Source organism: Asparagus officinalis, chromosome 3, assembly GCF_001876935.1.
Source record: "Asparagus officinalis chromosome 3, Aspof.V1, whole genome shotgun sequence".
NCBI classification, from domain to species: Eukaryota; Viridiplantae; Streptophyta; class Magnoliopsida; order Asparagales; family Asparagaceae; genus Asparagus; species Asparagus officinalis.
This window is the reverse complement of record NC_033796.1, coordinates 113,106,650-113,132,584: the sequence shown is the minus strand read 5'-3', so window position 1 is coordinate 113,132,584 and position 25,935 is coordinate 113,106,650.

Here is a 25,935-nt window from a genome sequence, read left to right as displayed (position 1 = left end):
CAGATTCAGGATTAACACCGGTAGGAGGAGGAGTTGTTATAGGAGGACTCATCTGTGGATCGGTAGGAGATAGATTTTGCTCTTCATAATCAGATCCAGAAGCCATTTGATGGAAGTATTAGAAAATATAAGAGATTATAAGATAGTATACGAGAGTATAAGAGAGTATAAGAGAGTATTAGAGAGTAGTAGATGAGTTTTGTTATGAGGAAATGAAGTGAAACCGCCCCTCTATTTATAGAGGCAGCCCCCTAGGCAAATGACCAAAAATCCCAGGAAATGAAGTGAAACCGCCCCTCTATTTATAGAGGCAGCCCCCTAGGCAAATGATCAAAAAACCCTCATATTCTAGCCGTTTTTGACCGTTTTAACGGACAAAACGAAAAAATGGCCAAATTGTCACAACAAAATGTGACAGAAATCATGGGTTATATCTCACGAAATTGAGAAATATTCATTCCTCCTAATTGTCTACACCGGGTCAAAAAGGGGCGTAAATGGTTAAATTTCGTGGGTTTTAGCTCACGGAATCGGGAAATTTGACTCCTCCGAGTCATTTGCCGTCAGACGAAACTATCGAAGTAGAGAAAAAATCGTTTCCTACAGCTCGCGAACTCGTGAATTTGAACAATGGGTTATTATAACCCATGAAATCGCTCCCGGGTAGAAACGAACCTAAACGATCGGAAAACCATGCGTTATAACCCATGAAATCGCGATATTTGAGCTCCACATAATTATTTGCCGTCGGGCCCAAACTCACGAGTAGGGTCTATAATTACCTCTTATAGCTCATGGAATCATCGGTTTTGAATTCGGCAAAGATATTTTGACATGGGGTGTCGAACAGACCAAAATGGTCAGAAATCGTACGGATAATAGCTTTTAAAATCATCACTTTTGACAATTCTGAAACCTAATAGGAAAAGAAGAAAATGGTCAAAATTCATGGGTTACATTATAGAAATTGTTGGTTTTGAATTTGGCAAAGCTTTCGGGCATCGGGTTGAAACTGAACGAAACTGACAAAATGCGTTAGAAATCATGGGTTATAGCTCTCGAAATCAAGAAATATGCACTCCGCCTATTTATTTGCATCGGCCAAAAAAGGGGTGTAATTGGACAAATTTCGTGGGTTATAGCTCACAAAATCGTGAAATTTTACTCTGCCGAGCCATTTGCCGTCGAAAGAAATCGTAGAATGTGGGGACAAATCATTGCCTATAGTTCACGAATTCGTGAAATTCGAGCAATGGGTTATAACCCATGAAATCGTGCCCGAGTGAAAACGGATCGAAACGGTCGCAAAACAATGGGTTATAACCCGTGAAATCGTGATATTTAAACTCCGCCAAATTATTTGCCGCCTAGCCCAAATGCACGAGAAGGGTAAATAATCATGTGTTATAGCTCATGAAATCATAGGTTTTGAATTTGGCAAAGTTATTTTGACACGGGGCATCGAACAGACCAAAATGGTCAGAAATCATACGGACTATAGCTCATGAAATCGTCTGTTTTGACATATACGACACCCACCGAATAAGAATAAAATCGTCAAAATTCATGGGTTACAGCTCATGAAATTGTTGGTTTTTAATTCGACAAAAATTTCTAGTGCCGGAGTGAAACGAGTCAAAACTAACAAAATGTGTCAGAAGTCATAGGTTATAGCTCACGAAATCGCGCTTACGAAATCGCGAAATATGCACTCTACCTAATTGTCTGCACCAGGCCGAAAAGGGGCCTAAATGGAAAATTTTCATGAGTTATAGCTCCGGAAATCGTGAAAGTTGACTCCGCCGAGTCATTTGCCGTCGGACGAAACCGTCGAAGTTAGGGCAAATCATTGCCTATAGCTCACAAACTCGTGAAATTCGAACAATGGGTTTGTTTGATGGAAAATTTGTGAAATGAAAATGAAAGAACTGTGTTTGATTTTATTCTCTCTAACTGCTTAGAAAAAGAATGTTTACAACTCTCTCACGGTTTGTAAGCCAAGGATGAAGAAAGCTTCTGTTGCCGATCTTCAAAGCTCCAACAATTCCCCAAAAAGCCAGACATACTTCAAAGCTCCAACAATTCCCCAAAAAGCCAGCCATAGATCTCTTCTTTGCTACCAAGCCGAAGGATCAAAGAGGATCGATCCAAGAGTCCAAACTTAATTGAGTTTCCCGCTATTTATAGGGGATTAAGGGGTGTAACCGCCCCCTTAATTCACTCCTAAGTGGGGCTGAATGGGGTGTAACCACCCCCTTAAACAGATCCCCAAATCGTGGGAAAAACGGTTTTGAAACCATTCAGTTCGTGCTTTGAACGAGTCAAACACTAGTCTGGGCGTTCTGGGCCTGAACTCTGCGTTTTAGACTTGAAACGCAGAGTTGGGACTGTTTTAGGCTGAAAACGCTGTGTTCGCACAGTGTTGTAAATCTGAAATGTAGAGTTGGGACGCAGAGATGAACTCTGCATTTTGAGTCCATGAACTCTGCGTTTTCAATCAGAGCGCTGGGGATGACCTCTGCATTTTGACTCTGGAACGCGGGCATGACCTCTACATTTTGATGTTGTAACACAGAGACGACCTCTGCATTTTGATGTTGTTAACACAGAGATGACCTATGTGTTTTCAGGTTGTAACGTAGGGAGGACCTTTATGTTTTGAGTCTGAGACGCAGTGGTGAGCTCTGCGTCTTGATTTGAAGAGGCCGTCGATTTGTAGTCTCTTTTGCTAGAGCATTGCAAAGACCATCATCTTGTAATCTTCGTCTTGGCTCCTTGAAGATATGAAAGTCGTCAAATTGTAACTTTCATCATCGGTGTTTGATGGGGATTAGCTATTTGCTGTGATTTTTAGACAACCTACAGAACCTTCTCCAAAGTTTTCAAAAGTTCGCAGTTGACTGGGATGAATTTTCGGAATACTTTGGATCTCAACTTTGATCTTGGAGCTGTTGATTCTTTATCATAAAGGAGTTGTTCTCTGCACCCGTTTCACAGGCATCTTGGTTGAAGAGATTTGCCACGCAGGACCTGTGTGAGGATATGCATCATAATCCTGCTTCTAGAATGTAGGGGTGGACCTCTGCGTTTTGAACTTTGAGACATGGGTCTCACCCTTGTGTTTTAAATTTGGAACCCAGGTATGACCTCAGAGTTGTGGTTTTTGCAACGCGGGTCTAGCCTCAGTGTTTTGACTTGAGACGCGGAGGTGGCTTTCATGCTCATCTGTTTCAAGTCTCGGCTCACATCTATTCAGCTGATGGGCCCTGCAAACCTTAATAGGATTTTTCACAAACCCTCAGCCATTAACGGATTTGATAAGCCTTTACCGACTACCGTTTGAGTCGGGCTAGCATGTGGATTGTCTAAGTCCGTTCCACAATTTCTAGTTAGGGATCGAGATAAAGTCCACCATGCATGAAAGGCATGGATTTTTGGTGCTACGATATTGAATACGTAGACTTGGTCGTTTTCGCGGGAACAGACTACCTAACAACATGTGTTAGATGCAGACTTATCTCTAATTAGGGATCGAGATAAAGTCCCCCATGCGTGTAAGGCATGGATTTCGGCGTTATTAATAACAACCTTTCACGATGTTGAATACGTGGGCTTTGCCATTTTTACGAGAATGCACTATCCGACAACATGTGTTAGATACATACTTATCTATATTTAGGAATCGAGATAAAGTCCCCCATGCGTGTTAGGCGTGGATTCTGTTGTTATTAATAACAACCTACCGTTGTTTCTTCCTGTGTTATGTTTTCACTTGAAACACTGAAAGAAAGTTAGAAGTGCCAGATGTGTAGTATTAACTTGACATGAATTTTCACTTAGAGTAAAATTCAGAAATTTTCTTCATTATCACTAGGATAATTCCAGAAAATCTTTAATTCGCTAGGGATTTTATAATAAAAACTTGCTATTCTTGTTGAAAAAGGATTAATAAGTTCATTAGGGGGTTTGACTGTTAGAAGTGTGATGTTAAATTAACAGTATTTTATAGGCCTATCGCTCTATTGAAGAGAGTCAATAAGCTGATTTGGTTGTCAGAGGTGTGATATTAACTTGACTGGTTTGTGGACCTATCGCTCTATTAAGGAGAGTCCATAAGGGATTGTGTCGTCAGAGGTGTGATGTTAACTTGACGAGTTTGTGGACCTATCGCTCTATTGGAGAGAATCGATAAGTTGATTGTGTTGTCAGAGGTGTGATGTTTACTTGACGGGTTTGTAGACCTATCGCTCTATTAAAGAGAGTCGATAAGTTGATTGTATCGTCAGAGGTGTAATGTTAACTAGAAGAGTTTGTGGACCTATCGTTCTATTGGAGAGAATCCATAAGTTGATTTTGTCGTCAGAGGTGTGATGTTAACGTGACAGGAATGTATTACGATTGGAGCAACTTTGTGAACTTATCATCCTATTGACGAGGATTGATAAGTGGATTGTCAGAGGTGTAATATTTAACATGACAAGAGTTTGTAATTGTGATTTGAACAAGATTTTGAAGACTTAACGTCTTGCTGGGGAAGATTACGATTTGAGCAATTTTGAGGACCTATCATCCTATTAAAGATGATTGATAAGTTAATTGTCAGCGGTTTAATATTTAACATGACATAATTTTGTTGCGAATGGAGCAACTTTGAGGACTTATCATCCTATTAAAGATGATTGATAAGTGGGTTGTCAGAGGTGTGATATTAACGTGACAAGAGACTGTTGCGATCGGAGCAACTTTGTGGACTTATCATCCTATTGAAGAGGATTAATAAGTGGTTTGTCATAGGTGTGATATTAACATGATAAAATAATGTGTACTTGTGACTTGCACAAGATTTTGGAAATTTGCGTCTCGCTGGGGAAACTTGCTAGGTGAGTTTATCATCAGAAGCGATGAGTTTTGATACTTGTAATTTGAATAAAATTTTGAAAACTTAGTGTCTTGTTGGGGAGGATTGCGATTTGAGAAATTTTGAGGACCTATCATCCTATTGATAAGGATTGATAAGTTGATTGTCAGAGGTGTATTGTTAACATGATAAATTGGGAGTTATGCAAGCTGCATTCATACTCCATGGGGGTGATGATCGTCAAAAGTGTAATGTTAACTCGACGATGTGAAAGATTCGTTACTCTTAATCTAATGGATTCCAAGTAACCAACCCCCAGTCTTGATTAAGAATTAGCAGGGGAATAAAAAGAGGTAGACAAGTTAACGTGACAAATTGGGAGTGATGCAAGTTGAATGCATACTCTGTGGGGATGATGATCGGCAGAAGTGTAATGTTAACTCGACGATGTGAAAGATTCGTTACTCTTAATCTAATGGATTCCAAGTAACCAACCCCCAGTCTTGATTAAGAATTAGCAGGGGAATAAAAAGAGGTAGACAAGGCACATCGTCTAGTGGGACACTATCCATGAAGTCGGAAATAGAGGCACATCACCTAGTAGGCCACTATCTGATGAGTTTGACTATCACAGTTAACTGTTAACGTGATAGTTTTAGTGGACCCTCCATCCTACTGAAGAGGATTGGTGGGTAAATTTGGAGAAAATAGACTATCAGAGGTGATCATTAACGTGATAGTTTTGATAGGCCCGCCATCGTACTTGGAGAGGATTGGTGGGGGAGTATTTGGGGGAAATGGACTATCAGAGGTGATCATTAACGTGATAATTTTGGTAGATTTTATGGTTGACAGAGATATTCTATTAAACATAACAACTCAGAAAATTTATTACTTATAACCCAATGGACCACAAATAAACCAACCCCCAGTCTTGAACAAGTGCAAGGGGAAAAAGGGTAGACATGGCATATCGCCTAATGGGCCGCTATTCGTCAAGTAATTCAGTGACATTGGAGTATAACGCTATTCGTCAAGTAATTCAGTGACATTGGAGTATAACGACTATAGTTGGCATAGAGGCATGGTACACGGCATGCCGCTATCTGAAGAATTTGGCTATCAGAGGTAAGTGTTAACGTGATAGCTTTGTGGACCCGCCATCCTATTGAAGAGGATTGACTTCCGTGGTCGCAGTATCCGCCAAAATGTTCAGAAGTCATACGGATAATAGCTTATAAAATAATCGGTTTCAAAATTTTTGACACCCGACCAGATTAGAAGAAATGGTCAAAATTCATGTGTTACAGCTCATGAAATTTTCGGTTTTTAATTTGGCAAAGATTTCTTGCGCTAGGTCGAAGCAGACCGAAACTGAGAAAATGTGACAGAAATCATGGGTTATAGCTCACGAAATTAAGAAATATTCACTCCACCTTATTGTCTACATTGGGTCGAAATGGGACGTAACTGGACAAATTTCGTGGGGTATAGCTCACGAAATCATGAAATTTGACTTCGCCCAGTCATTTTCCGTCAGACGAAACCATCGAAGTTAGGAAAAAATCGTTCCCTACAGCTCACGAACTCGTGAGTTTGAACAATGGGTTATTATAACCCATGAAATTGCTCCCGTGTAGAAACGAACCTAAACGGTCATAAAACCATGCGTTATAACCCATGAAATCGTGATATTTGAGCTCCGCATAATTATTTGTCGTCGGGCCCAAACGCACGAGTAGGGTCTATAATCACGTGTTATCGCTCATGAAATCATCGGTTTTGAATTCAGCAAAGATATTTTGACACGTGTTGAAGAACAGACCAAAATGGTCAGAAATCGTACAGACAATAGCTTATAAAATCATCGGTTTTGACATTTTTGAAACCTGATAGGAAAAGAAGAAAATGGTCAAAATTCATGGGTTACAACACAGAAAATGTTGGGTCTATTTATCTACACTGGCAAAAAAAGGGGCGTAAATGGACAAATTTCGTGGGTTATAGCACACGAAACCATTGAAATTGGGAAAAAATAGTTTCATATAGCTCGTGAACTCGTGAGTTTGAACAATGGGTTATTATAACCCATGAAATCGCTCCCGGGTAGAAACGAACCTAAACGGTCGGAAAACCATGCGTTATAACCCATGAAATCGCGATATTTGAGCTCCGCATAATTATTTGTCGTCGGGCCTAAATGCACGAGTAGGGTCTATAATCACGTGTTATAGCTTATGAAATCATCGGTTTTGAATTCGGCAAAGATATTTTGACGCGGGGTGTCGAATAGACCAAAATGGTCAGAAATCGTACGGACAATAGCTTATAAAATCATCGGTTTGGACATTTCCGAAACCTGATAGGAAAAGAAGAAAATGGACAATATTCATGGGTTACGAAATCCGAAACCTGATAGGAAAAGAAGAAAATGGACAATATTCATGGGTTACGAAACAGAAATTGTTAGTTTTTAATTTGGCAAAACTTTCTGGCCTCGGGTCGAAACGGAACGAAACTGACAAAATGTGTTAGAAATCATGGGTATAGCTCACGAAATCGCAAAATATGCACTGCACCTATTTATCTGCACGAGCCGAAAAAGGTGCGTAAATGGACAAATTTTGTGGGTTATAGCTCACGAAATCGTGAAATTTGACTTTGCCGAGCCATTTGCCATTGAAAGAAACCGTAGAAGTTGGGGACAAATCGTTGCCTATAGCTCAAAAATTCGTGAAATTCGAGCAATGGGTTATAACCCATGAAATCGCACCTGGGTCAAAACGGACCGAAACGGTCTAAAAACCATGGGTTATAACCCGTGAAATCACGATATTTGAACTCCGCCTAATTATTTTCTGCCTAGCCCAAACACACGAGAAGGGTCAATAATCATGTGTTATAGCTCATGAAATCGTTGGTTTTGAATTCGACAAAGATATTTTGACACGGGGCATCGAACAGACCAAAATGGTCGAAAATCATACGGACTATAGCTCAAGAAATCGTCTCTTTTGACATTTACGACACCCGCCGAATAAGAATAAAATGGTCAAAATTCATGGGTTACAGCTCATGAAATCATTGGATTTGAATTCGACAAAAATTTCTAGCGCCGGGGTGAAACGGACCGAAACTAACAAAATGTGTCAGAAGTCATGGGTTATTGCTCAAGAAATTGCGAAATATGCACTCCGCCTAATTGTCTGCACCAGGCCGAAAAGGGGCCTAAATGGAAATTTTTTATGGGTTATAGCTCATGAAATCGTGAAATTTCACTCTGCCGAGTCATTTGTCGTTAATCGAAACCGTCGAAGTTGGGGACAAATCGTTGCCTATAGCTCACGAACTCGTGAAATTTGAACAATGGGTTATAACATTAGAAATCTCACCCGGGTTGAAACGGGCCGAAATAGTCAAAAATCCAAGGGTTATAACCCATGAAATCGTTGTATTTGAACGCCGCCAAATTATTTGCTGTCGGGCCCAAACGCATGAGAAGGGTCAATAATCACGTGTTATAGCACATGAATCATCGGTTTTGAATTCGGTAAAGATATTTTCACATGGGGTGTCAAACAGAAAAAAATGTTTAGAAGTCGTACGGATAATAGCTTATAAAATAATCGGTTTCAACATTTTCGACACCCGGCCAGAACAAATGAAATGGTCAAAATTCATGGGTTACAGCTCATGAAATTGTCGGTTTTTAATTTGGCAAAGATTTCTTGTGCTAGGTCGAAGCAGACCTAAACTGACAAAATGTGACAGAAATCATGGGTTATAGCTCACGAAATTGAGAAATATTAACTCCAACTTATTGTCTACACCGGGTTGAAAAGGGACGTAAATGGGCAAATTTCGTGGGTTATAGCTCACGAAATCGTGAAATTTGACTCCGCCGAGTCATTTGCCGTTAGACGAAACCATCGAAGTTGGGAGAAAATTGTTTCCTATAGCTCGTGAACTCGTGAGTTTGAACAATGGGTTATTATAACCTATGAAATCGCTCCCGGGTAGAAACGAACCTAAACGGTCGGAAAACCATGCGTTTAAACACATGAAATCGCGATATTTGAGCCCCGCATAATTATTTTTCGCCGGGCCCAAACGCACGAGTAGGGTCTATAATCACGTGTTATAGGTCATGAAATCATCGGTTTTGAATTCGGCAAAGATATTTTGACACAGGATGTCGAACAGACGAAAATGGTCAGAAATCGTACGGACAATAGCTTATAAAATCATCGGTTTTGACATTTCCAAAACCTGATAGGAAAAGAAGAAAATGGTCAATATTCATGGGTTACAAAACAGAAATTGTTAGTTTTGAATTCGGCAAAACTTTCTGGCGTCGGGTCGAAACGGAACGAAAAAACTGACAAAATGTGTGAGAAATCATAGGTTATAGCTCACGAAATCGCGAAATATGCACTCCGCCTATTTATCTGCACGGGCTGAAAAAGGTGCGTAAATGGACAAATTTCATGGGTTATAGCTCACGAAATCATGAAATTTGACTATGTCGTGCCATTTTCCGTCGAAAGAAAGCGTAGAAGTTGGGGACAAATCGTTGCCTATAGCTCACGAATTTGTGAAATTCGAGCAATGGGTTATAATCCATGAAATCGCGCCCGGTTCAAAACGGACCGAAACGGTCGTAAAACCATGGGTTATAACCCGTGAAATCACGATATTTGAACTCCGTCTAATTATTTACCGCCTACCCCAAACGTACGAGAAGGGTCAATAATCATGTGTTATAGCTCATGAAATCGTCGGTTTTGAATTCGACAAAGATATTATGACACGGGGCATCGAACAGACCAAAATGGTCAGACATCGTACGAACTATAGCTCATGAAATCGTCTGTTTTGACATTTATGACACCCGCTGAATAAGAATAAAATGGTCAAAATTCATGGGTTACAGCTCATGAAATCGTGAAATTTCACTCAGCCAAGTCATTTGCCGTCGGACGAAACCTTCGAAGTTGGGGACAAATCATTGCCTATAGCTCACGAACTCGTGAAATTCGAACAATGGGTTATAACATAAGAAATCTCACCCGGGTTGAAACGGACCAAAACGGTCGAAAAACCATGGGTGATAACCCATGAAATTGCTGTATTTGAACTCCGCCAAATTATTTGCTGTCAGGCCCAAACGCACGAGAAGGGTCAATAATCACGTGTTATAGCTCATGAAATCATCGGTTTTGAATCCGGTAAAGATATTTGGACAAGGGGCGTCAAACAGAACAAAACGTTTAGAAGTCGTACGGATAATAGCTTATAAAATAATCGGTTTCAACATTTTTGACACCCGGCCAGAAAAAATGAAATGGTCAAAATTCATGGGTTACAGCTCATGAAATTGTCGGTTTTTAATTTGGCAAATATTTCTTGTGCTAGGTCGAAGCAGACCTAAACTGACAAAATGTGACAGAAATCATGGGTTATTGCACACGAAATTGAGAAATATTAACTCCAACTTATTGTCTACACCGGGTTGAAAAGGGACGTAAATGGGCAAATTTCGTGGGTTATAGCTCACGAAATCGTGAAATTTGACTCCGCCGAGTCATTTGCCGTTATACGAAACGATCGAAGTTGGGAGAAAATTGTTTCGAAACCATCGAAGTTGGGAGAAAATTGTTTCCTATAGCTCGTGAACTCGTGAGTTTGAACAATGGGTTATTATAACCTATGAAATCGCTCCCGGGTAGAAACGAACCTAAACGGTCGGAAAACCATGCGTTTTAACACATGAAATCGCGATATTTGAGCCCCGCAAAATTATTTTTCGCCGGGCCCAAACGCACGAGTAGGGTCTATAATCACGTGTTATAGCTCATGAAATCATCGGTTTTGAATTCGGCAAAGATATTTTGACACGGGGTGTCGAACAGACCAAAATGGTCAGAAATCGTACGGACAATAGCTTATAAAATCATCGGTTTTGACATTTCCAAAACCTGATAGGAAAAGAAGAAAATGGTCAATATTCATGGGTTACAAAACAGAAATTGTTAGTTTTGAATTTGGTAAAACTTTCTGGCGTCGGGTCGAAACGGAACGGAAAAACTGACAAAATGTGTGAGAAATCATAGGTTATAGCTCACGAAATCGCGAAATATGCACTCCGCCTATTTATCTGCACGGGCTGAAAAGGTGCGTAAATGGACAAATTTCATAGGTTATAGCTCACGAAATCATGAAATTTGACTATGTCGTGCCATTTTCCGTCGAAAGAAACCGTAGAAGTTTGGGACAAATCGTTGCCTATAGCTCACGAATTTGTGAAATTCGAGCAATGGGTTATAATCCATGAAATCGCGCCCGGTTCAAAACGGACCGAAACGGTCGTAAAACCATGGGTTATAACCCGTGAAATCACGATATTTGAACTCCGTCTAATTATTTACCGCCTACCCCAAACGTACGAGAAGGGTCAATAATCATGTGTTATAGCTCATGAAATCGTCGGTTTTGAATTCGACAAAGATATTATGACACGGGGCATCGAACAGACCAAAATGGTCAGAAATCGTACGAACTATAGCTCATGAAATCGTCTGTTTTGACATTTATGACACCCGCTGAATAAGAATAAAATGGTCAAAATTCATGGGTTACAGCTCATGAAATCGTGAAATTTCACTCAGCCAAGTCATTTGCCGTCGGACGAAACCTTCGAAGTTGGGGACAAATCATTGCCTATAGCTCACGAACTCGTGAAATTCGAACAATGGGTTATAACATAAGAAATCTCACCCGGGTTGAAACGGACCAAAACGGTCGAAAAACCATGGGTTATAACCCATGAAATTGCTGTATTTGAACTCCGCCAAATTATTTGCTGTCAGGCCCAAACGCACGAGAAGGGTCAATAATCACGTGTTATAGCTCATGAAATCATCGGTTTTGAATTCGGTAAAGATATTTTGACACGGGGCGTCAAACAGAACAAAATGTTTAGAAGTCGTACGGATAATAGCTTATAAAATAATCGGTTTCAACATTTTCGACACCCGGCCAAAACAGATGAAATGGTCAAAATTCATGGGTTACAGCTCATGAAATTGTCGGTTTTTAAATTGGCAAAGATTTCTTGTGCTAGGTCGAAGCAGACCTAAACTGACAAAATGTGACAGAAATCATGGGTTATAGCTCACGAAATAGAGAAATATTAACTCCAACTTATTGTCTACATTGGGTTGAAAAGGGACGTAAATGGGCAAATTTCGTGGGTTATAGCTCATGAAATCGAGAAATTTGACTCCGTCGAGTCATTTGCCGTTAGACGAAACCATCGAAGTTGGGAGAAAATTGTTTCCTATAGCTCGTGAACTCGTGAGTTTGAACAATGGGTTATTATAACCTATGAAATCGCTCCCGGGTAGAAACGAACCTAAACGGTCGGAAAACCTTGCGTTTTAACACATGAAATCGCGATATTAGAGCCCCGCATAATTATTTTTCGCCGGGCCCAAACGCACGAGTAGGGTCTATAATCACGTGTTATAGCCCATGAAATCATCGGTTTTGAATTCGGCAAAGATATTTTGACACGGGGTGTCGAACAGACCAAAATGGTCAGAAATCGTACGGACAATAGCTTATAAAATCATCGGTTTGGACATTTGCAAAACCTGATAGGAAAAGAAGATAATGGTCAATATTCATGGGTTACAAAACAGAAATTGTTAGTTTTGAATTCGTCAAAACTTTCTTGCGTCGGGTCGAAACGGAACGAAAAAACTGACAAAATGTGTGAGAAATCATAGGTTATAGCTCACGAAATCGCGAAATATGCACTCCGCCTATTTATCTGCACGGGCTGAAAAAGGTGCGTAAATGGAAAAATTTCATGGGTTATAGCTCACGAAATCATGAAATTTGACTATGTCGTGCCATTTTTCGTCGAAAGAAACTGTAGAAGTTGGGGGACAAATCGTTGCCTATAGCTCACGAATTTGTGAAATTCGAGCAATGGGTTATAATCCATGAAATCGCGCCCGGTTCAAAACGGACCGAAACGGTCGTAAAACCATGGGTTATAACCCGTGAAATCACGATATTTGAACTCCGTCTAATTATTTACCGCCTACCCCAAACGTACGAGAAGGGTCAATAATCATGTGTTATAGCTCATGAAATCGTCGGTTTTGAATTCGACAAAGATATTATGACACGGGGCATCGAACAGACCAAAATGGTCAGAAATCGTACGAACTATAGCTCATGAAATCGTCTGTTTTGACATTTATGACACTCGCTGAATAAGAATAAAATGGTCAAAATTCATGGGTTACAGCTCATGAATTCGTGAAATTTCACTCAGCCAAGTCATTTGCCGTCGGACGAAACCTTCGAAATTGGGGACAAATCATTGCCTATAGCTCATGAACTCGTGAAACTCGAACAATGGGTTATAACAGAAGAAATCTCACCCGGGTTGAAACGGACCAAAATGGTCGAAAAACCATGGGTTATAACCCATGAAATTGCTGTATTTGAACTCCGCCAAATTATTTGCTGTCAGGCCCAAACGCACGAGAAGGGTCAATAATCACGTGTTATAGCTCATGAAATCATCGGTTTTGAATTCGGTAAAGATTATTTTGAAACGGGGCGTCAAACAGAACAAAATGTTTAGAAGTCGTACGGATAATAGCTTATAAAATAATCGGTTTCAACATTTTCGACACCCGACCAGAACAAATGAAATGGTCAAAATTCATGGGTTACAGATCATGAAATTGTTGGTTTTTAATTTGGCAAAGATTTCTTGTGCTAGGTCGAAGCAGACCTAAACTGACAAAATGTGACAGAAATCATGGGTTATAGCTCACGAAATTGAGAAATATTAACTCCAACTTATTGTCTACACCGGGTTGAAAAGGGACGTAAATGGGCAAATTTCGTGGGTTATAGCTCACGAAATCGTGAAGACGTAAATGGGCAAATTTCGTGGGTTATAGCTCACGAAATCGTGAAATTTGACTCCGCCGAGTCATTTGCCGTTAGACGAAACCATCGAAGTTGGGAGAAAATTGTTTCCTATAGCTTGTGAACTCGTGAGTTTCAACAATGGGTTATTATAACCTATGAAATCGCTCCCGGGTAGAAACGAACCTAAACGGTCGGAAAACCATGCGTTTTAACACATGAAATCGCGATATTTGAGCCCCGCATAATTATTTTTCGCCGGGCCCAAACGCACGAGTAGGGTCTATAATCACGTGTTATAGCTCATGAAATCATCGGTTTTGAATTCGGCAAAGATATTTTGACACGGGGTGTCGAACAGACCAAAATGGTCAGAAATCGTACGGACAATAGCTTATAAAATCATCGGTTTTGACATTTCCAAAACCTGATAGGAAAAGAAGAAAATGGTCAATATTCATGGGTTACAAAACAGAAATTGTTAGTTTTGAATTCGGCAATTGCCTATAGCTCATGAATTTGTGAAATTCGAGCAATGGGTTATAATCCATGAAATCGAGCCCGGTTCAAAACGGACCGAAACGGTCGTAAAACCATGGGTTATCACCCGTGAAATCACGATATTTGAACTCCGTCTAATTATTTACCGCCTACCCCAAACGTACGAGAAGGGTCAATAATCATGTGTTATAGCTCATGAAATCGTCGGTTTTGAATTCGACAAAGATATTATGACACGGGGCATCGAACAGACCAAAATGGTCAGAAATCGTACGAACTATAGCTCATGAAATCGTCTGTTTTGACATTTATGACACCCGCTGAATAAGAATAAAATGGTCAAAATTCATGGGTTACAGCTCATGAAATCGTGAAATTTCACTCAGCCAAGTCATTTGTTGTCAGACGAAACCTTCGAAGTTGGGGACAAATCATTGCCTATAGCTCACGAACTCGTGAAATTCGAACAATGGGTTATAACATAAGAAATCTCACCCGGATTGAAACGGACCAAAACGGTCAAAAAACCATGGGTTATAAACCATGAAATTGCTGTATTTGAAATTCGTCAAATTATTTGCTGTCAGGCCCAAACGCACGAGAATGGTCAATAATCACGTGTTATAGCTCATGAAATCATCGGTTTTGAATTCGGTAAAGATATTTTCACACGGGGCGTCAAACAGAACAAAATGTTTAGAAGTCGTACGGATAATAGCTTATAAAATAATCGGTTTCAACATTTTCGACACCCGACCAGATCAAATGAAATGGTCAAAATTCATGGGTTATAGCTCATGAAATTGTCGGTTTTTAATTTGGTAAAGATTTCTTGTGCTAGGTCGAAGCAGACCTAAACTGACAAAATGTGACAGAAATCATGGGTTATAGCTCACGAAATTGAGAAATATTAACTCCAACTTATTGTCTACACCGGGTTGAAAATGGACGTAAATGGGCAAATTTCGTGGGTTATAGCTCACGAAATCGTGAAATTTGACTCCGCCGAGTCATTTACCGTTAGACGAAACCATCGAAGTTGGGAGAAAATTGTTTCCTATAGCTCGTGAACTCGTGAGTTTGAACAATGGGTTATTATAACCTATGAAATCGCTCCCGGGTAGAAACGAACCTAAACGGTCGGAAAACCATGCGTTTTAACACATGAAATCGCGATATTTGAGCCCCGCATAATTATTTTTCGCTGGGCCCGAACGCACGAGTAGGGTCTATAATCACGTGTTAAAGCTCATGAAATCATCGGTTTTGAATTCGGCAAAGATATTTTGACACGGGGTGTCGAACAGACCAAAATGGTCAGAAATCATACGGACAATAGCTTATAAAATCATCGGTTTTGACATTTCCAAAACCTGATAGGAAAAGAAGAAAATGGTCAATATTCATGGGTTACAAAACAGAAATTGTTAGTTTTTAATTCGGCAAAACTTTCTGGCGTCGGGTCGAAACGGAACGAAAAAACTGACAAAATGTGTGAGAAATCATAGGTTATAGCTCACGAAATCGCGAAATATGCACTCCGCCTATTTATCTGCACGGGCTGAAAAAGGTGCGTAAATGGACAAATTTCATGGGTTATAGTTCACGAAATCATGAAATTTGACTATGGCGTGCCATTTTCCGTCGAAAGAAACCGTAGAAGTTGGGGACAAATCGTTGCCTATAGCTCACGAATTTGTGAAATTCGAGCAATGGGTTATAATCCATGAAATCGCGCCCGGTTCAAAACGAACCGAAACGGTCGTAAAACCATGGGTTATAACCCGTGAAATCACGATATTTGAACTCCGTCTAATTATTTACCGCCTACCCCAAACGTACGAGAAGGGTCAATAATCATGTGTTATAGCTCATGAAATCGTCGGTTTTGAATTCGACAAAGATATTATGACACGGGGCATCGAACAGACCAAAATGGTCAGAAATCGTACGAACTATAGCTCATGAAATCGTCTGTTTTGACATTTATGACACCCGCTGAATAAGAATAAAATGGTCAAAATTCATGGGTTACAGCTCATGAAATCGTGAAATTTCACTCAGCCAAGTCATTTGCCGTCGGACGAAACCTTCGAAGTTGGGGACAAATCATTGCTTATAGCTCACGAACTCGTGAAATTCGAACAATGGGTTATAACATAAGAAATCTCACCCGGGTTGAAACGGACCAAAACGGTCGAAAAACCATGGGTTATAACCCATGAAATTGCTGTATTTGAACTCCGCCAAATTATTTGCTGTCAGGCCCAAACGCACGAGAAGGGTCAATAATCACGTGTTATAGCTCATGAAATCATCGGTTTTGAATTCAGTAAAGATATTTTGACACGGGGCGTCAAACAGAACAAAATGTTTAGAAGTCGTACGGATAATAGCTTAGAAAATAATCGGTTTCAACATTTCCGACACCCGGCCAAAACAGATGAAATGGTCAAAATTCATGGGTTACAGCTCATGAAATTGTCAGTTTTTAATTTGGCAAAGATTTCTTGTGCCAGGTCGAAGCAGACCGAAACTGACAAAATGTGACAAAAATCATGGGTTATAGCTCATGAAATTGAGAAATATTAATTCCACCTAATTGTCTACACCGGGTCTAAAAGGGGCGAAACTGGTCAAATTTCGTGGGTATCTCACGAAATCGGGAATTTGACTCCGTCAAGTCATTTGCTGTCAGACGAAACCATCAAAGTAGGGAAAAAATTGTTTCCTACAGCTCACGAACTCATGAATTTGAACAATGGGTTATTATAACCCATGAAATCGCTCCCGGGTAGAAACGAACTGAAACGATCAGAAAACCATGTGTTATAACCCATGAAATCGTGATAGTTGAGCCCCGCATAATTATTTGCCGTTGGTCCCAAACTCATGAGTAGGGTCTATAATCACGTGTTAAAGGTCATGAAATCATCGGTTTTGAATTCGCCAAATATATTAGGCACGGGGTGTCGAACAGACCAAAATGGTTAGAAATCGTACGATCAATAGCTTATAAAATCATCGGTTTTGACATTTCTAAAACCTGATAGGAAAAGAAGAAAATGGTCAAAATTCATGGGTTACAACACAGAAATTGTTGGTTTTGAATTCGGCAAAGCTTTCTGGCATCGGATCGAAACGGAACAAAACTGACAAAATGTGTCAGAAATCATGGGTTATAGCTCATGAAATTGCGAAATATGCACTCCGCCTATTTAGCTGCACCGGCCAAAAAAGGGGCGTAAATGGACAAATTTCGTGGTTTATAGCTCACGAAATTGTGAAGTTTGACTCTGCCGCGCCATTTGTCGTCGGAAGAAACCATAGAAGTTGGGGACAAATCGTTGCCTATAGCTCACGAATTCATGAAATTCGAGCATTGGGTTATAACCCATGAAATCGCGACCGGGTTAAAACGGATCGAAACGGTCGTAAAACCATGGGTTATAAACCGTGAAATCACGATATTTGAACTCTGCCTAACTATTTGCCGCCTAGCACAAACGCACAAGAAGGGTCAATAATCATGTGTTATAGCTCATAAAATCATTGGTTCTGAATTCGACAAAGATATTTTGACACGGAGCATTGAACAGACCAAAACGGTCAGAAATCATACGGACTATAGCTCATGAAATTTCTAGCGCTGGGGTGAAACGGACCGAAACTAACAAAATGTGTCAGAAGTTATGGGTTATATAGCTCATGAAACCGGGAAATATGCACTCCGCCTAATTGTATGCATCGCTAAATTATTTGCTGTAGTGCCCCAACACACGAGAATGATTAATAATCATGTGTTATAGCTCATGAAATCAACGGATAATAGCTTATTTGTCGCCTAGCCCAAACGCACGAGAAGGGTCAATAATCATGTGTTATAGCTCATGAAATCATCGCTTTTGAATTCGACAAAGGTATTTTTACATGGGGCAGCGAACAGACCAAAATGGTCAGAAATCATACGTACTACAGCTCATGAAAATCGTCTGTTTTTAAATTTTTGAAACCTGATAGGAAAAGAATAAAATGGTCAAATTTCCTGTGTTACAACACATAAATTGTTAGTTTTGAATTCATCAAAGCTTTCTGGTGACGGGTCTAAACGGAACAAAACTGACAAAATGTGTTAGAAATTATGGGTTATAGCTCACGAAATCGCAAAATATGCACTCCACCTATTTATCTGCCCCGATTGATAAAGGGGCGTAAATGGACAAATTTCGTGGGTTATAGCTCACGAAATCGTGAAATTTGACTCTGCCGAGCCATTTGCCATCGGAAGAAACCGTAGAAGTTGGGGACAAATCGTTGCCTATAGCTCACAAATTCTTGAAATTCGAGCAATGGGTTATAACCCATGAAATCGCGCCTGGGTGAAAACGGAGCGAAACAGTCGTAAAACCATGGGTTATAAACCGTGAAATCACGATATTTGAACTCCGCCTAATTATTTGCCGCCTAGCACAAACGCACGGGAAGGGTTAATAATCATGTGTTATAGCTCATAAAATCGTCGGTTTTGAATTCGGCGAAGATATTTTGACACGGGGAATCGAACAGACCAAAACTATCAGAAATCATACGTACTATAGCTCATGAAATTTCTAGCACCGGGGTGAAACGGACCGAAACTAACAAAATGTGTCAGAAGTTATGGGTTATATAGCTCACGAAATCGCGAAATATACACTACGCCTAATTGTCTACACCAGGCCGAAAATGGGCCTAATTAGAAAATTTTCATGGGTTATAGCTTAAGAAATCGTGAAATTTCACTCTGCCGAGTCATTTGCCATCGTATGAATTCGTCGAAGTTGGGGACAAATCGCTGCCTATAGCTCATGAACTCGTGATATTCGAACAATGGGTTATAACATAAGAAATCTCACTCGGGTTGAAACAGACCGAAACGGTCGAAAAACCATGGGTTATATAACCAATGAAATCGCTGTATTTGAACTCCGCCAAATTATTTGTTGTTGGGCTCAAACGCACGAGAAGGGTCAATAATCACGTGTTATAGCTCCTGAAATCACCGGTTTTGAATTCGGTAAAGATATTTTGACACAGGGCGTCAAACAGACCAAAATGTTCAGAAGTCGTACAGATAATAGCTTATAAAATAATCGGTTTCAACATTTCTGACACCCGACCAAAACAGAAGAAATGGTCAAAATTCATGTTTTACAGCTCATGAAATTTTTGGTTTTTAATTTGGCAAAGATTTCTTGCGCCAGGTCGATGCAGACCGAAATTGACAAAATATGACAGAAATCATGGGTTATAGCTCACGAAATTGAGAAATATTCACTCCACCTTATTGTCTACACCGGGTCGAAAAGGGACGTAATTGGACAAATTTTGTGGGTTATAGCTCACGAAATCGTGAAATTTGACTTCGCCGAGTCATTTGCTGTCAGACAAAACCATCGAAGTTAGGAAAAAATTATTTCTTACAGCTCGCGAACTCGTGAGTTTGAACAATGGGTTATTATAACCCATGAAATCGCTTCGGGTCGAAACGGAAAGAAGCTGACAAAATGTGTCAGAAATCATTAGTTATAGCTCACGAAATCGTGAAATGCACTCCACCTATTTATCCACACCGGCCGAAAAAGGGGCGTAAATGGACAAATTTCATGGGTTATAGCTCATAAAATCGTTAAATTTGACTATGCCGAGCCATTTGCCGTGGGAAGAAACCGTAGAAGTTGGGGACAAATCGTTGCCTATAGCTCACGAATTCATGAAATTCGAGCAATGGGTTATAACCCATGAAATCGCGCCCGGGTCAAAACGGACCGAAACGGTCATAAAACCATGGTTTATAACCCGTGAAATCACGATATTTGAACTCCGCCTAATTATTTACCGCCTAGCCCAAACACACAATAAGGATCAATAATCATGTGTTATAGCTCATTAAATCGTCAGTTTTGAATTCGGCAAAGATATTTTACACACAGACATCGAACAGACCAAAATGGTCAGAAACCATACAGACTACAGCTCATGAAATCGTCTGTTTTGACATTTACGACACCTACCGAATAAGAATAAAATGGTCAAAATTCATGGGTTACAGCTCATGAAATTGTTGGTTTTGAATTCGACAAAAATTTCTAGCGCCGGGGTGAAACGGAACGAAACTAACAAAATGTGTCAGAAGTCATGGGTTATAGCTTACAAAATCGCGAAATATACACTCCGCCTAATTGTCTACACCAGGCCGAAAATGGGATGGGTTATAGCTTACAAAATCGCGAAATATACACTCCGCCTAATTGTCTACACCAGGCCGAAAATGGGCCTAAATGGAAAATTTTTGTGGGTTATAGCTCAGGAAATCGTGAAATTTCACTCTGCCGAGTCATTTGCCGTCGTATGAATTCGTCGAAGTTGGGGACAAATCGTTGCCTATAGCTCACGAACTCGTGAAATTCGAACAATGAGTTATAACATAAGAAATCTCACCCGGGTTGAAATAGATCGAAACGGTCCAAAAACCATGGGTTATATAACCCATGAAATCACTGTATTTGAACTCCGCCAAATTATTTGTTGTTGGGCCCAAACGCACGAGAAGGGTCAATAATCACGTGTTATAGCTCCTGAAATCACCGGTTTTGAATTCGGTAAAGATATTTTGACACAGGGCGTCAAACAGACCAAAATGTTTAGAAGTCGTACGGATAATAACTTATAAAATAATCGGTTTCAACATTTCTGACACCTGACCAGAACAGAAGAAATGGTCAAAATTCATGGGTTACAGCTCATGAAGTTTTCGGTTTTTAATTTGGCAAAGATTTCTTGCGCCAGGTTGAAGTAGACCGAAACTGACAAAATGTGACAGAAATCATGGATTATAGCTCGCGAAATTGAGAAATATTCACTCCACCTTATTGTCTACACCGGGTCGAAAAGGGACGTAATTGGACAAATTTCGTGGGTTATAGGTCATGAAATCGTGAAATTTGACTTCGCCGAGTCATTTGCCGTCAGACGAAACCATCGAAGTTGGGAAAAAATTATTTCCTACAGCTCGCGAACTCGTGAGTTTGAACAATGGGTTATTATAACCCATGAAATCGCTCCCGTGTAGAAACGAACCTAAACGGTCAGAAAACCATGCGTTATAACCCATGAAATTGCGATATTTGAGCTCCGCATAGTTATTTGTCGCCGGGCCCAAACACACGAGTAGGGTCTATAATCACGTGTTATCGCTCATGAAATCATCGGTTTTGAATTCGGCAAAGATATTTTGACACGGGGTGTCGAACAGACCAAAATGGTCAGAAATCATACAGATAATAGCTTATAAAATCATTGGTTTTGACATTTTTGAAACCTGATTGGAAAAGAAGAAAATGGTCAAAATTCATGGGTTACAACACAAAAATTGTTGGGTCTATTTATCTACACCGGTCGAAAAAAGGGCGTAAATGGACAAATTTCGTGGGTTATAGCACACAAAATCGTGAAATTTGACTCTGCTGAGCCGTTTGCCGTCGGAAGAAACTGTAGATGTTGTGGACAAATCGTTGCATATAGCTCACGAATTCGTGAAATTCGAGCAATGGGTTATAACCCATGAAATAGCGTCCGGGTCAAAACAGACCGAAACGGTCGTAAAACCATGGATTATAACCCGTGAAATCACGATATTTGAACACCGCCTAATTATTTGCCGCCTAGCTAAAATGCACAAGAAGGGTCAATAATCACGTGTTATAGCTCATGAAATCGTCGGTTTTGAATTCGGCAAAGATATTTTGACACGGGGCATCGAACAGACCAAAATGGTCAGAAATCATACGGACTACAGCTCATGAAATTGTCTGTTTTCACATTTACGACACCCGCCGAATAAGAATAAAATGGTCAAAATTCATGGGTTACAGCTCATGAAATCGTTGGTTTTGAACTTGACAAAAATTTCTAGCGGCGGGGGGCAACAGACCGAAACTAACAAAATGTGTCAGAAGTCATGGGTTATAGCTTACGAAATCGCGAAATATGCAGTTCGCCTAATTGTCTGCACTAGGCGGAATAAGGGCTTAAAAGGAAAATTTCTGTGGGTTATAGTTCAGGAAATCGTGAAATTTCACTTTGCCGAGTCATTTACTGTCGGAAAAAACCGTCGAAGTTGGGGACAAATCGTTGCCTATGGCTCACGAACTCGTGAAATACGAACCATGGGTTATAACATAAGAAATCTCACCCGGGTTGAAATAGACCGAAACGGTCGAAAACCCATGGGTTATAACCTATGAAATCGCTGTATTTCAACTTCGCCAAATTATTTGATGTCGGGCCCAAACACACGAGAAGGGTCAAAAATCATGTGGTATAGCTCATGAAATCATCGGTTTTGAATTCGGTAAAGATACTATGACACGGGCCGTCAAACAGACCAAAATGTTAAGAAGTCGTACAGATAATAGCTTATAAAATAATTGGTTTCAACATTTCCGACACACGGCCGGAACAGAAGAAATGGTCAAAATTCAAGGGTTACAGCTCGTGAAATTGTCGGTTTTGAATTTGGCAATGATTTCTTACGCCAGGTTGAAGCAAACCGAAACTGACAAAATGTGACAGAAATCATGGGTTATAGCACACGTAATTAAGAAATATTCACTCCATCTAATTGTCTACACCAGGTCGAAAAGGGGCGTAAATGAACAAATTTCGTGGGTTATAGCTCACGAAATCGTGAATTTTGACTCTGCCGAGCCATTTGCCGTAGGAAGAAACCATAGAAGTTGGGGACAAATCGTTGCCTATAGCCCACGAATTCGTGAAATTCGAGCAATGGGTTATAACCCATGAAATCACGCCCGGGTCAAAACGGACCGAATCGGTCGTAAAACCATAGGTTATAACCCGTGAAATCACGATATTTGAACTCCGCCTAATTATATGCCGTCTATCCCAAAAGTACGTGAAGGGTCAATAATCACGTGTTATAGCTCATGAAATCGTTAGTTTTAAATTCGACAAAGATATTTTGACATAGGGCATTGAACTAACCAAAATGGTCAGAAATCGTACGGACTACAGCTCAAGAAATCGTCCATTTTGACATTTACGACACACGCCGAATAAGAATAAAATGATCAAAATTCATGAATTACAGCTCATGAAATCGTTGGTTTTGAATTCGACAAAAATTTCTAGTGCCGGGGTGAAACGGACCGAAACTAACAAAATGTGTTACAAGTCATGGGTTATTTAGCTCACGAAATCGTGAAATATGTACTCCACCTAATTGTCTACACCAGGCCGAAAAAGGGCCTAAATGGAAAATTTTCGTGGGTTATAGCTCAGGAAATCGTGAAATTTCACTCTGCCGAGTCATTTACCGTCGGATGAAATCGTCAAAGTTGGGGACAAATTGTTGCCTATAGCTCACGAACTCGTGAAATTCGAACAATGGGTTATAACATAAGAAATCTCATCCGGGTTGAAACGGACCGAAAGGATCGAAAAACAATGGGTTATAACCCATGAAATCGCTGTATTTGAACTCCGCCAAATTATTTGCTGTAGTGCCCTAACGCACAAGAAGGGTCAATAATCACGTGTTATAGCTCATGAAATCAACGGATAATAGCTTATTTACCGCCTAGCCCAAACGCACGAGAAGGGTCAATAATCATGTGTTATAGCTCATGAAATCGTCGCTTTTGAATTCGACAAAGATATTTCGACACGGGGCATCGAATAGACCAAAATGGTCAGAAATCATATGAACTACAGCTCATGAAATCATTTGTTTTGACATTTCCAAAACCTGATAGGAAAAGAATAAAATGGTTAAAATTCTTGTGTTACAACACAGAAATTGTTGGTTTTGAATTCATCAAAGCTTTCTGGCGACGGGTCGAAACGGAACGAAACTGACAAAATGTGTTAGAAATTATGGGATATAGATCACGAAATCGTGAAATATGCACTCCATCAATTTATCTTCCCTGATCAATAAAGGGTCGTAAATGAACAAATTTCGTAGGTTATAGCTCACAAAATCCTGAAATTTGACTCTGCCGAGCCATTTGCCGTCGGAAGAAACCGTAAAAGTTGGGGACAAATCGTTGCCTATAGCTCACTTATTCGTGAAATTCGAGCAATGGGTTATAACCCATGAAATCGCGCCCGGGTCAAAACAGACCGAAACGGTCGTAAAACCATGGGTTATAAACCATGAAATCACGATATTTGATTTCCACCAAATTATTTGCCGCCTATCACAAACGAACGAGAAGGGTCAATAATCATGTGTTATAGCTCATGAAATCATCGGTTTTGAATTCGGCAAAGATATTTTGACACAGGGCATCGAACAGACCAAAACGGTCAGAAATCATACGGACTATAGCTCATGAAATTTCTAGCGCCGGGGTGAAATGGACCGAAACTAACAAAATGTGCCAGAAGTCATCGGTTATATAGCTCACAAAATCGCGAAATATGCACTCCGCCTAACTGTCTGCACTAGGCCGAAAATGGGCCTAAATGGAAAATTTTCGTGGGTTATAGCTCAGGAAATCGTGAAATTTTACTCTGTCGAGTCATTTGCCGTCGGATGAAATCGTCGAAGTTGGGGACAAATCGTTGCCTATAGCTCATGAACTCGTTAAATTCGAACAATGGGTTATAACATAAGAAATCTCACCCGGGTTGAAACAGACCAAAACGGTCGAAAAACAATGGGTTATAACCCATGAAATCGTTCTATTTGAACTCCGCCAATTTATTTGTTGTCGTGCCCAAACGCACGAGAAGGGTCAATAATCACGTGTTACAGCTCCTAAAATCATCGATTTTGAATTCGGTAAAGATATTTTGACACAAGGGCGTCAAAAAGACCAAAATGTTCAGAAGTCGTACGGATAATAGCTTATAAAATAATCGGTTTCAACATTTCTGACACCCGACCAAAACAGAAGAAATGGTCAAAATTCATGGGTTACAGCTCATGAAATTTTTGGTTTTTAATTTGGCAAAGATTTCTTGCGCCAGGTCGATGCAGACCGAAATTGACAAAATGTGACAGAAATCATGGGTTATAGCTCATGAAATTGAGAAATATTAACTCCAACTTATTGTCTACACCGGGTTGAAAAGGGACGTAAATGGGCAAATTTCGTGGGTTATAGCTCACGAAATCGTGAAATTTGACTCCGCCGAGTCAACAAATCGTTGCCTATAGCTCATGAACTCGTGAAATTCGAACAATGGGTTATAACATAAGAAATCTCACTCGGGTTGAAACAGACCGAAACGGTCGAAAAACCATGGGTTATATAACCCATGAAATCGCTGTATTTGAACTCCGCCAAATTATTTGTTGTCGGGCTCAAACGCACGAGAAGGGTCAATAATCACGTGTTATAGCTCCTGAAATCACCGGTTTTGAATTCGGTAAAGATATTTTGACACAGGGCGTCAAACAGACCAAAATGTTCAGAAGTCGTACAGATAATAGCTTATAAAATAATCGGTTTCAACATTTCTGACACCTGACCAGAACAGAAGAAATGGTCAAAATTCATGGGTTACAGCTCATGAAATTTTTGGTTTTTAATTTGGCAAAGATTTCTTGC